Source organism: Ursus americanus, chromosome 14 (genome assembly GCF_024610735.1).
Source record: "Ursus americanus isolate L20-20 chromosome 14, mUrsAme1.1.p, whole genome shotgun sequence".
In the NCBI taxonomy this organism is placed as follows: Eukaryota; Metazoa; Chordata; class Mammalia; order Carnivora; family Ursidae; genus Ursus; species Ursus americanus.
The window spans coordinates 13,028,909-13,040,602 of record NC_142140.1 but is presented as its reverse complement, the minus strand read 5'-3'; positions in this window follow the sequence as shown (position 1 = coordinate 13,040,602).

Sequence of the window (11,694 nt, the reverse complement as noted above, 5' to 3'; positions counted from 1 at the left end):
AGGATAATATAGAGGACTCATGAAATGTCCCACGCTACAAATGTGTAATGTCATAAACAGAACAAATTTTTCCTCCAATCTAATCATTTCTCCCTGCCAACCTTCCTCTAGAACTTTGCTTTCTCTGAAGGGGTCCTGCCTTTGGTAAAGCAGCTTGTACCACTCATTTCAAGATGGCCTTTTTTCTCCTCACAAGCCCTTCTGATGACTAAGATACTTAAGAAGCAGTAAGGAAGTGGTCAGAAGGAAAATGTTTGGCTCACTGTTTAATTCTATGGATACTTTTTTCCTACTTTCTTCAGCCCTTCCTCTATTGAATATCACCATCTGTGAATCAGAGATACTCACAGAGGACAATCTTCACAGACACGAGCAGCATCTTCCTCTTGGTGCCTCTACCAGAGACAGAACTCATAGAGCATAGACCCTTGGAATTTTCTGTACTCATGCGCAAGTTTATTCTTAAATAGCACATAGCCCTGGAAATCTGATTCCTCACGTAAGAGTCAAAATAGTCTATTCCAAGTCTTTTCTAAACACTGAGTTAACGGCATTTACTTTATTGCCATGTTTTTAAAAATGGTGACACTTCTATTTTTGAGAACAAACATTAAGAGATATATTTCTGTTTAACTAGTATCTTACTATAAAATATATATAAATTTTATAATTATAAATTACTGCAAATTAGAAGTTTAAAAGGTGGCATATATCTTCATGGAATTAAAACATAAAAAATTTTCTTTGAAGTCAGTTTCCACTGACTTCATTAAGAATGTAGAAATGTGTATCTTGGAAACAATTTTGGCCCAAGAATAATAAAGATCATACTTGGAGAATAAAGCTTTCCAAATTTCTTTTTTTAAATGATTTTTTAAATTCCTAATTAATATTTATAAATTATCAGTGGCTAAATGGAAAAGTTTGCTTTAATTGAAAAGATTCCTTTCTCCCTTTTGTTCTCAATATCCCAGTACCAGTTAGCTCTGAAGCATAAGGCAGGAGTGGATTCAGGACATCAACAGGAGACTAACTTGGATAGAAGAGAAGATTTTAAACTCAGTCTTGTTAAAAAGGGGAGGGAGGTGGAATTTGCCCAAATTGTTTTCATTCCCTTGAGTGTTCAAAGAGTGTTTTATTTGCGTAGCATATTTCTAATTACAGCGTTGGCACTTTTCAGTTTATTATATTAGTGCTGAGCAAGTTACTGAATCTCTCTAAGCCTAAATTCCTCTTTCTGGATATAACAATATTGGGAAGATCAAATGAGTTAACACTTGTCAAGGGTTTAGCACAACAACTCAGCACTAGGATACCTATAATAAAAAAGACAATTACAAGTGTTAACAAAGATGTGGAGAAATTGGAACCTTCATATATTGCTGGGGGAATTGTAAAATTGCACAACTCTTTTGTAAAGCCTTTGGGTTAATTCCTTAAAACATTAGATATAAAGTAACCACTTGTTCCAGTAACTCCATTCCTCGGTATAGACCCAAGAGAAACGAAAACATGCCCACAGAAAAGCCTGTGCACAAATGTTCATAGTGGCATTATTCATAATAGCCAAAAAGTTGGCACACCCCAAATGTCCATTGACTGATGAATAAATAAAATGTGGTATCCTTGCTGTGGAATATAATTCAGCCATCAAAAGGAAGGAACTGATGTATGCCCCGACATGGATAAACCTTGAAAATATGCTAAGCGAAGGAAACCAGACACAAAAGGCTACATATTATGTGATTCTATTTAAATGAAATACCCAGGGGCGCCTGGGTGGCTCAGTCGGTTAAGCGTCTACCTTCAGCTCAGGTCATGATCCCAGGGTCCTGGAATCAAGCCCTGGGATCGAGCAGGGAGCCTCCTTCTCCCTCTCCTGTGCCCCCCCACCCCCTACTTGTGCGCTCACTCTCTCTCTGTCAAATAAATAAATAAAATCTTAATAAATAAAATGAAATATCCGGAATATGCAATTCCATAGAAATATAAAGTAGATTAGTATTTGCCAGTGGCTGGTAGGGAGGGAGGTATAGGAAGTGATTGCTAACAGGTACAGGGTTTCTTTTTAGGGTATATATACTAAAAACCACTCTCAGGGGTGAGTTTTGTGTCATGTGAGTTATACCTCCATTAAGCCATTACAAGAAAAGGAAAGAAGACGTGGGTGCCTCTCCCTTGGAAACTGGTCACCGACAACACTGAACACTGCCCTCAGAAAGAACTCTTCATTCAGGAAAATGCTTCTCCACTCACCGTACATCCTCGAAACAAAACACGAGTGTGCTTAATGCTGTGATTGTGGCCAGTTACCACGATCGAGATGTGCACTGTTTCACAGTGCAGTGAGATTTTCAAGAGCAGAATTGTTTGGCTTAATAAGAACATGAATGAATCAATTAACTTGTCAGATCCTTCCTCTCAGATGGCATGAATGCAATTCTTGAATAACCAAGTGTGGCTCCCTTGTAGTGTGGAATGTCAATTTTCCTGCTTCTCTGTTTGTAGTTCCAGAGGTACTCACACATTAGCACTGTACTCATTACAGTTGCACATGGGAACAGAAATATTTTGCAACATTAAACAATCCATATTACTTTTGAACTTGCAGATGTGTGGGTCTAGAAGTTTGATATTGGTTCTGCACATTATTTCACACTAGCTGGTTCTCATTACATTAAGAAATAGTTAAAATGGCAATTTAAGTGATAGTTGTTTATGAAATTAAAATAGGTTCTGCAATAATAATTCATTAAATGAGATCTCATTACGATGTTTGAACAGGATAAGTAAATTTCATGGTTTATTTTCAACTCTGTCTTTGCAGAGTGAAGCTTTTTCAAATTAAAAAAAAAAAAAAAAAAACTACCAAAGAGCTATACTGACTCAAGAAAGATGGTCTCTGGCTTGCCAGGTCTCTGTAGACAGGTCTGACGTTATTCTGATGTTCCTCCCTCTATAAGTAAGGAATCTCTTCCCCCTCACCGCTTTCAAGATTGTTCAACATCATTAGCCATCAGGGAAATTCAAAACAAAACCATATTGAGACACCACTTTACACCAGTTAGAATGGCAAAAATTGAAAAGGCAAGAAACAACAAATGTTGGAGAGGATGTGGAGAGAGGGGATCCCCTTTTACACTGTTGGTGGGAATGCAAGTTGGTACAGCCACTTTGGAAAACAGTGTGGAGGTCCCTTAAAAAGTTAAAAATTGAGCTACCCTATGATCCAGCAATTGCACTACTGGGTATTTACCCCAAAGATACAGACGTAGTGAAGAGAAGGGCCATATGCACCCCAATGTTCATAGCAGCATTGTCCACAATAGCTAAATTGTAGAAGGAGCCAAGATGCCCTTCAACAGATGACTGGATTAAGAAGATGTGGTCCATCAAAAACCAGGGATGTACTGTATGGTGACTAACATAATATAATAAAAAAACATTAAAAAAAAAAAAGAAGATGTGGTCCATATATACAATGGAATATTACTCAGCCATCAGAAAGAACGATTACCCAACATTTGCAGCAACATGGATGGGACTGGAGGGGATTATGCTAAGTGAAATAAGCAGAGAAAGACAATTATCATATGGTTTCACTCACTGGTGGAGCATAAGGAATAGCATGGAGATTGTTAGGAGAAGGAAGGGAAAAATGAAGGGGGGTAAATGGGGAGATGAACCATGAGAGACTATGGACTCCGGGAAACAACCTGAGGGTTTTAGAGGGGAGGAGGGTGGGGGAATGGGATAGCCCGGTGATGGGTATTAAGGAGGGCACGTATTGCATGGAGCACTGGGTGTTATACGCAAACAATGAATCATGGAACACTACATCAAAAACCAATGATGTATTGTATGGTGACTAACATAATATAAATAAGTAAATAAATAAATGTCTCATTTGGTACCATTATTTTGTTTGTTTTTGTTTTTAAAGATTTTATTTATTCATTTGAGACAGAGAGATAGAGAGAGTAAGCACAAGCAGGGGGAGAGGCCGCTGAGCAGGGAGCCTGACTCCGGGCTCGATCCCAGGACCTGGAGGTCATGACCTGAGCCCAAAGCAGATGCTTAACCATCTGAGCCACCCACGTGCCACTGGTATCATTGTTAATAGAACACCAACTATGTGAAAATCTTGCTTATAACAACACAATTTGTGATTTTACTAAAAAGAAAAAAAATATATTTTTTTGAAAGAAATATGTAATAATTTCTGACTCAGGTCATAATTTTATTATCCATCTTAACATTGCCAGCTCGGTTGGATGCCCAGGCATGAACAAGGATAATTAAATTTAGCCATATTTGATATTTTGCCAATTTTCAGTCATATAAAAAACACAACTTTATACATGCTTCCTATTTTTGCGGTTATGAAGATATTTTTGTTAAAGTAGGAAGATAACTTGGTTTGTAACTTTTAACTATCTCTGCATATTGACTGTGGCTCTCCCACAAGCTGTCCTGGCCTTCACACTTTTTTTTTTTCTTAAGATTTTATTGATTTGTCAGAGAGAGAGAGAGAGAGCACAAGCAAGGGGAGCAGCAGGCAGAGGGAGAAGCAGACTCCCGCTGAGCAGGGAGCCCGACGTGGGACTGGATCCCAGGATCCCTGGATCATGACCTGAGCTGAAGGCAGACACTTAACCAACTGAGCCACCTGGGCACCCCTGGCCTTCAGACTTATGGGAGGAAACGAGCTTCCCTGGCAAGGCTCACATGAAATAATGGATGTAGATAGGCTACAAAGTACCAAATAAATTTAGGTATCATTTCAGAGATAGTTCTGGTTTAAGAGTGTGCTGTTATACAGAACAGAAAAGAAAGCATGTTATCATAGACCTCTTTGGTTTCATCAAGATTCATTTAGATTCCATATAACAGTAGGTCTGTCTTGGTGGTATAGGTTATGGGAATATAAGAATAAACTCCCAAAGGAGGTCTGTTAATCATTTAAATGAAAGGCTACCTGTCTTTGGTCATTTAAGTATAGATAAAATTATAAGCAAAATCTGAAGCCAGAGTTCCCTTTTGCTTTATAACTATTAGGGATTTCCCCGGGATACTAAAAGTCCTCTCTATTCTTGTGTATATTGTTATTTAGCATTAGTTTTCACCTCATTGCCCAAAGCTACAAGTCATCCTCCTCCTCCGAACAGCTGATCAACCACTAAATCCTATAAATTTCCCACACTACACACGTCTAAAATCTGTTTTATTCACCCTGTTATCATTCTATACCACGCATCCATCATTTCTTCTCTGCAACAGCCCCTCTGCCTCCAGCCTCACCATCCCCTCTGAGCATTCGCCCCAGCTCTTAACCCTCCATGACTCCTCATCACACTCAGGATGCAGCCCAACCTTCTCAACATGACGAGACAGCCCCTGACTGCCTTTCCACCTCATCTCTCACTTTTCTTTATTTCTCTGAGGTCTTCTTTGAAAAGCCATGCCCTCTCTCATCCCTCACCTTGACAATTGCTATTCCCTTCTGGAAGAAGCTTAAGGAAGCTGGTTGATTACCTTTGCCTGCAGAGAGCATTAGAAGGGGTGTGTGTGTGTATGTGTGCGTGTGTGTGTGTATGACAATTTACATTATTCTTACCCTTGCCTTCTTTGTAGAGAATACTCTGGATTTTCTTCATCCTGAAACCTTTTTCAGGTATTGCTAGGATTTCTTACCCTCCATTTCCTATGCTGCTTGTTACATGGGTACTAGGTAGCTAAAATAACAAGAGAGCCAGCAATATACTCTATTTTATTTTCCTTTCTTTGTCTTTCCTTCCCTCCTTCTGTTTGTGTTTGCTGCTAGCTGGCTATTCACCACTTCCATCAGCCTGCTATCTCCTTGTCATTCATCTTCCTCCACCACCTGCCCAGCCTGGTCCTCAATGCCACATTCCCATGGTTGAACTGGGAAAATACAAATTACTTGATTTATCGTATAACCATCCCTGCTGCATACTGCTTTGCTAACTTTGTTAGTCTTCCAGTCCAGACATACTGAATGCTCCCTGCTTACAAGGGCAGTCAGTTACAGAGTGCTGATGCCACAAATTACAACCCCACATGGCCCATGGCCTCTGCTCACCATGCCCCCTTCTCGACCAGCCCACACTCCACCCTCCCTCCACCCCTTGTCCACTTCTGTCTTCTTTTCCTAAACTTCCACCACCTCAAAGCATTTGTGCATAGTAGGTAGACAAAGAAAAGTGCTTCCAAACAAATCTAGATCTATTTCTCTTAGCCCGTATTTGAACGTAATTGAATCTCCTCAATTAGAGCTTCCATTTGCCCTCAAGGAGTTTTACAAAGTGCATTTGTTTATATTGTTTATGTTGTTTATGTTAGAGGTGTTTGCTTTGTTATCCATCTGTTCCTCCTGTCTTCCCCAACTCATGAAAATAACCTCCTTCCCCTTTCCTCACCTCCTCCCACCCCACCCCCAGTCGTAGACTCAATGGTATACATCCTCAGCTCTTTCAAGGGTGGGAATTAAGTACAGCTCGAAGACTAATCCTTGACCTTCAACAGACACCAGAACCTCCCACTCTCCTAACTGGCCCTGTAGAAATTGCTCCCAAAATTCTGACTAGTTTAAGACAATTTTAGCTACTACATTTTTTATTTTATTGCATAGTAAGAGTATTTCACAATAAACTAATATTTACTATCACTGTCCTTCCAGAAAGGAAAGTCACTGTAACACAGGGAAAAGGGGCACATAATCACTTGAAATCTCCCAGCAGTTCTTCAAATGAAGTCAGTATAGCTTTAGAAACGACATGACACCTTGTCTTTATTTCTCTTTGCCAAGACCAACACTTGGGAAGAAGTTCTGGCGGAACTGTCTAGTCCCCTAAACAATTCTGTTATTCTTTCATTCATTCATTCATTCATTCATGTATTCAATTCATTCATTCTTTCACTCACAAACATTTGTTAAATCTAGTTTGTCCTCTGTGATGCAAAGTCGACTTCTTGAGCTCATAATTCATTCAGCAAATGTTTCTGAGAACCTATTATGCTACATTCTGGAAATTGGGACAAAAAGCAATCTTTATTCTCAGAGCATTTGTAATCCAATTAGAAAAAAACAAAAACAAAAATTAGAGTGAAAGGATCTCAATTTAGGGACCACGTGTTATGTCTACACTTCATAGGACTTTGAAACACTTTAATTTTGTGTATGTGTACAGATTTGACATTTGCGGATTGGTCTATGTCTAGCTCCCCATGAGACTGAGCTCCGTGAGGACTGGGACCAGGTCCATTTTCGCTTGCTACTATCTCTGCAGCACTTACTGGGCATTGTTGAATGAACTAATAAATGTTAGTGTGATAAATCTCACATTACCTTTACAATCAAGTCCAAATTCCTTACCACGTCACCTTAATTCTTCCACAATCTACTATTTGAGCAAAGCTCCACAACTCCCTTCTCATTTTATAATCTAGCCCACCTGGGTAGCTCTCCGTTTCCTAAACAGGCCTGAGGATAAATTTGGCTCACACTGCTTTCCTCCCTTGGGACATTTCCCATCTCAGATCCTTCCACCTCTCCCTTCATTGTTTATTGACTTCTTTCCCATCCTTCTTTATGTTTTTCAAAGATTTTATTTATTTATTTGAGAGAGAGAGAGAACGTGAGCAAGGGGAGGGGCAGAGGGAGAAGCAGACTCCCCACTGAGCTGGGAGCCCGATGTGGGGCTCAACCCCACGACTTTGGGATCATGACCTGAGCCGAAGGCAGATGTTTAACCAACTGAGCCACCCAGGCATCCCCCATCCTTCTTTCTTTCCTTGGGGGGGGGGGCACTTTATTATTTTTTTATTTAAATTCAATTAATTAACATATAATGTATTATTGGTCAGAGGTAGAGGTCAGTGATTCATCAGTTGCAAATAACACCCAGTGCTCATTACATCATGTGCCCTCCTTAATGTCCAGCACCCAGCCACCCCATCCCCCCACCCACTCCCCTTCAACCCTCAGTTTCCCACCCTTCTTTAAAGTCTCAACTCAAATCCTATGTCTGTGAAGCATGTGTTTGAGCTACTTGGGAAGGAGACTCTGAGAGGAAGGTGGGAGTGTGGGGAGATTATGAGGGGGTGTTGCTGAGATTAGCACCTGTGGAATGGAAGAAAAGGAAGCAGACTGGACAAAGAAGAACTTGGGCTGCAATGAAATCTCAACCAAGACCACATCTGACCCAAGGAGCTCTGAAGCTGAGGTGGCCTTTCGGGGTTGCCTGTCATTGTAGTGCATGGTAGTGCAGCCTTTTTTTTTTGTTTTTAAGATGTATTTATTTATTTGAGAGAGAGAGAGCACAGGTGTGCACATGTGAACAGGGTTGGGGGGGCAGAGAGAGCAGGAGAGATCATCTCAAGCAGACTCCCTGCAGAGCGTGCAACCCCATGCAGGGCCCAATCCCAGGACCCTAAGATCATGACCTGAGCTGAAATCAAGAGTCGGTCACTTAACCGACTGAGCCACCCAGGCACCCCAAAGTGGGGTCTTTAAATTCCTGCATCAGCAGGTCACCTGATGCAGACTGCCTTTGGAAAGGGGTGAAGGGGTGTGGTCTTGCATGAGAAGACTAACAGCACTCTCAGCAGCTAGAGAAATAAATCCTTCCGTCCCTCAGGCGGGTGTGGGCACAGCACTCAGCATTCACTACACCAATATTCTGCAGCTCCAGCACCTGTCAAAAGCACCCAGAGGGCCCCAAATCCTAGAGTTCTTGATTTAGTAGATCTGGAGTAGGACCTCAGAATTCACATTCTAGAGGTTTCCAGGTGGTGCTGATGCCACTGAGCTGCAGACCACACTTTGAGGACCACTATACAACACACTGTGACCACAGAAAGCCTCAACCCATTCATTTCTGACCATTTACATTGCTCTCACCACTTCCTTCCTTGTGCTATTTAAATTGTGTGTGTCAACTTTTTCTGAGTCTCATCCTCTTGAGAATGCAAAGCTCTCCAGGCCATGTTATGGTTTATGTTTATTATGGACTGAATATTTGTAGCCCCTCAAAATTCATACATCAAAGCCTTAACCCCCAATGTAATAGTATTGCCTCCTGTGGGAGGTAATTAGGTTTAGATAAGGTCATGAGGGTGCGGCCCTCATAATGGGATCAATGCCCTTATAAGAAGAGGAAGAGATACCTATGTCTACCTGTGGTGTCTGTCTGTCTTTTTCTCCACAAGCACACACCAAGGAAAGGCAACGTGAACACACAGACAGAAGACAGCTGTTGATAAGCGAGGGAGAGAGCCTCATCAAACACTGAACCAGCCAGCTACTTGACCTCGGACTACTCAGGCTCCAGAACTTCAAGAAATGAGTATCTGTTGCTTAAGCCATCCAGTCTATGGAATTTTGTCATAGCAGCCCAAGCCCACTAAGATAATATTCTTCTTGAAAGTACATGGAAAGTCACCAGTGGAGTTGGAGCAGAATGCGGACATGACCACATTTATATCTCTAAAAGAAATGGCTCTAGTGGGAAGAACTGACTTGGGTTGGAGGACAGAGGGTTTGTCAGAGAGGATCCAGGGACACTGATTGGGGGATTGTTTATAGTAGTCTGGGGAGATCCACAGACTACTGAAGGTGGAGAAAAACAGACTGAAAGGTGTATTTAGGAGGCAGTAGTGCCCAGCCCTCCAGATGGACTAGATGTGGGAGATGAGCGAGAGGGAGAGGTCAAGAAGGACGCTGCAGTGGCTGGCATATGCACCTGGAGGTACTGAGAAGAATTTCCCGCACACTGGGAGAGAATCAGCTTGTAGGACACAGGGTCTCAGAGACGGGGCTTTGACAAATTTGGGGCTTTGTTTATTCCCAAAAGTATAAAGTTAAACATGCTTTTAAAAAATTAACTCATTAACTTACTTCATTTTTCTTCTTCTTCCCCATAAACCAGATTTTTCCACATAATATTCCCAGTGTAAGGAGATGTATGTGATTTGGCTTTTGTCTTCAGGAATGCTTCTTTGAATATTTGACCACCAAAAACCAGTTTAAAGCCTCGTACGAGAACATCTTGTTCTGAACTGGCTGTACCCAAAAAAAGTGACAAAGAACATCACATGGGCTAGCGTTATTGCCAGAAAACATCAGCAGCTTACCAAATTTGTTCTCCCATCTCAGATACAAGCTCTGGCCAGTCTAGTGACAAGAGGAAAAGGAGAACAATAGGAAGGATGACATAAAGCAGAATATGATCAGTGTAGATACTGGGATTCAGTTCATGCAAACCTCCCACCATGAAGCAGAGGTGTTTAGAATAATGATACATTTGGGAGCATTTTGGTTTATCAAAAGGAATGTTTTTTTCCCAATTAAATCACTTTTTATTATTTTTCCCCTTTAAATCAGTACATATTACTATTATTTTTTGTAGCGTATATCTTTAAATGGTTTTAATATTCAATATTTTAATATTTAACATTTTGTGGAATATATATATATTTTTTAAATATTTTATTTATTTATTTGACAGAAAGAGAGAGAGAGCACACAAGCAGGGGAAGTGGCAGGCAGAGGGAGACAAGAAGCAGGCTTCCTGCTAAACAAGGAGCCGGAGGCGGGGCTTGATCCCAGGACCCTGGGATCCTGACCTGAGCCACCCAGGTGCCACTTGTGGAATATATTTTAACAAGACAAGGTGGGAGAAAATAAATGTGCTTTCACTATTCATTTCAAAAACATAGTTAACATTCTGCACTACTTTTAAAATCTAGGCTTTTATCCCTCTTCCTGGTATTTTCCTTCAGTGAGATACAGTTGACATATAACATTGTTTAAATTCAATGTGTACAATTGCATTAATTTGAAATAGGTTTATAACATGTTCTATATTGCAGTATGATCACCACCCTAGTGTTGCCCAACACCCCCATCAAGTCACATGATTACCACTTCTTTTTTGTGGTGAGAACATTTAAGATCTAGTCTCTTGGCAACTTTGAGGTATATAATACAGTATTGTTGACAATAACCACAATGCTGCACATTTGATCCCAGAACTTATTCATCTTTTAACCCTAAGCTCTAACCTTTAACATTTAGGAGTTTCTTTCTCATCCTGCTATGAGCAAAAATATAGCTTTTCTCTTCTTTTTTTTTTTTTATGATACCAAATAAAATTAGGTTTTAAAATTTCAAAAAATCAGGAGCCTTATAAGGCTACAAGCAAGGGAGATTTTTTGGAACCTATTATTTGAAATAGTTTAAGGTACAACAAGCATTCCTTAAGCATTCGTAACTGGGCTGAGATCAAATGGATTCATTAACGTTTTTTTTTTCCCTCTAAAAAGGCTCCATTTCCTTAGCAACACACGTTTTTTTGTGTCTGGTTAGGCACGATGCCCACCTCCCCCACCATTGCCACAAAACATCACAGGTGATGACAAATGCTATTCACACTTTTTTTTTTTAACTAAGAAGAAATTCAACTGGAATTCTCCAGTTGCAGTTCCAGTCTATTCCTTTATAAATAATGTCCTTCTGAGGATGTACAAGACAATAAATAATAGTTTATCCTCTATCACAAAGCCAACGTGGTTACAAGTGTCGCAGACACTCTAGGACACAAAAGTTTCAAGCTCCAAGTTTAAATTGCCAAACCCACAGGTCCCAACCAAGCATATGCCATGGGTAAGCAA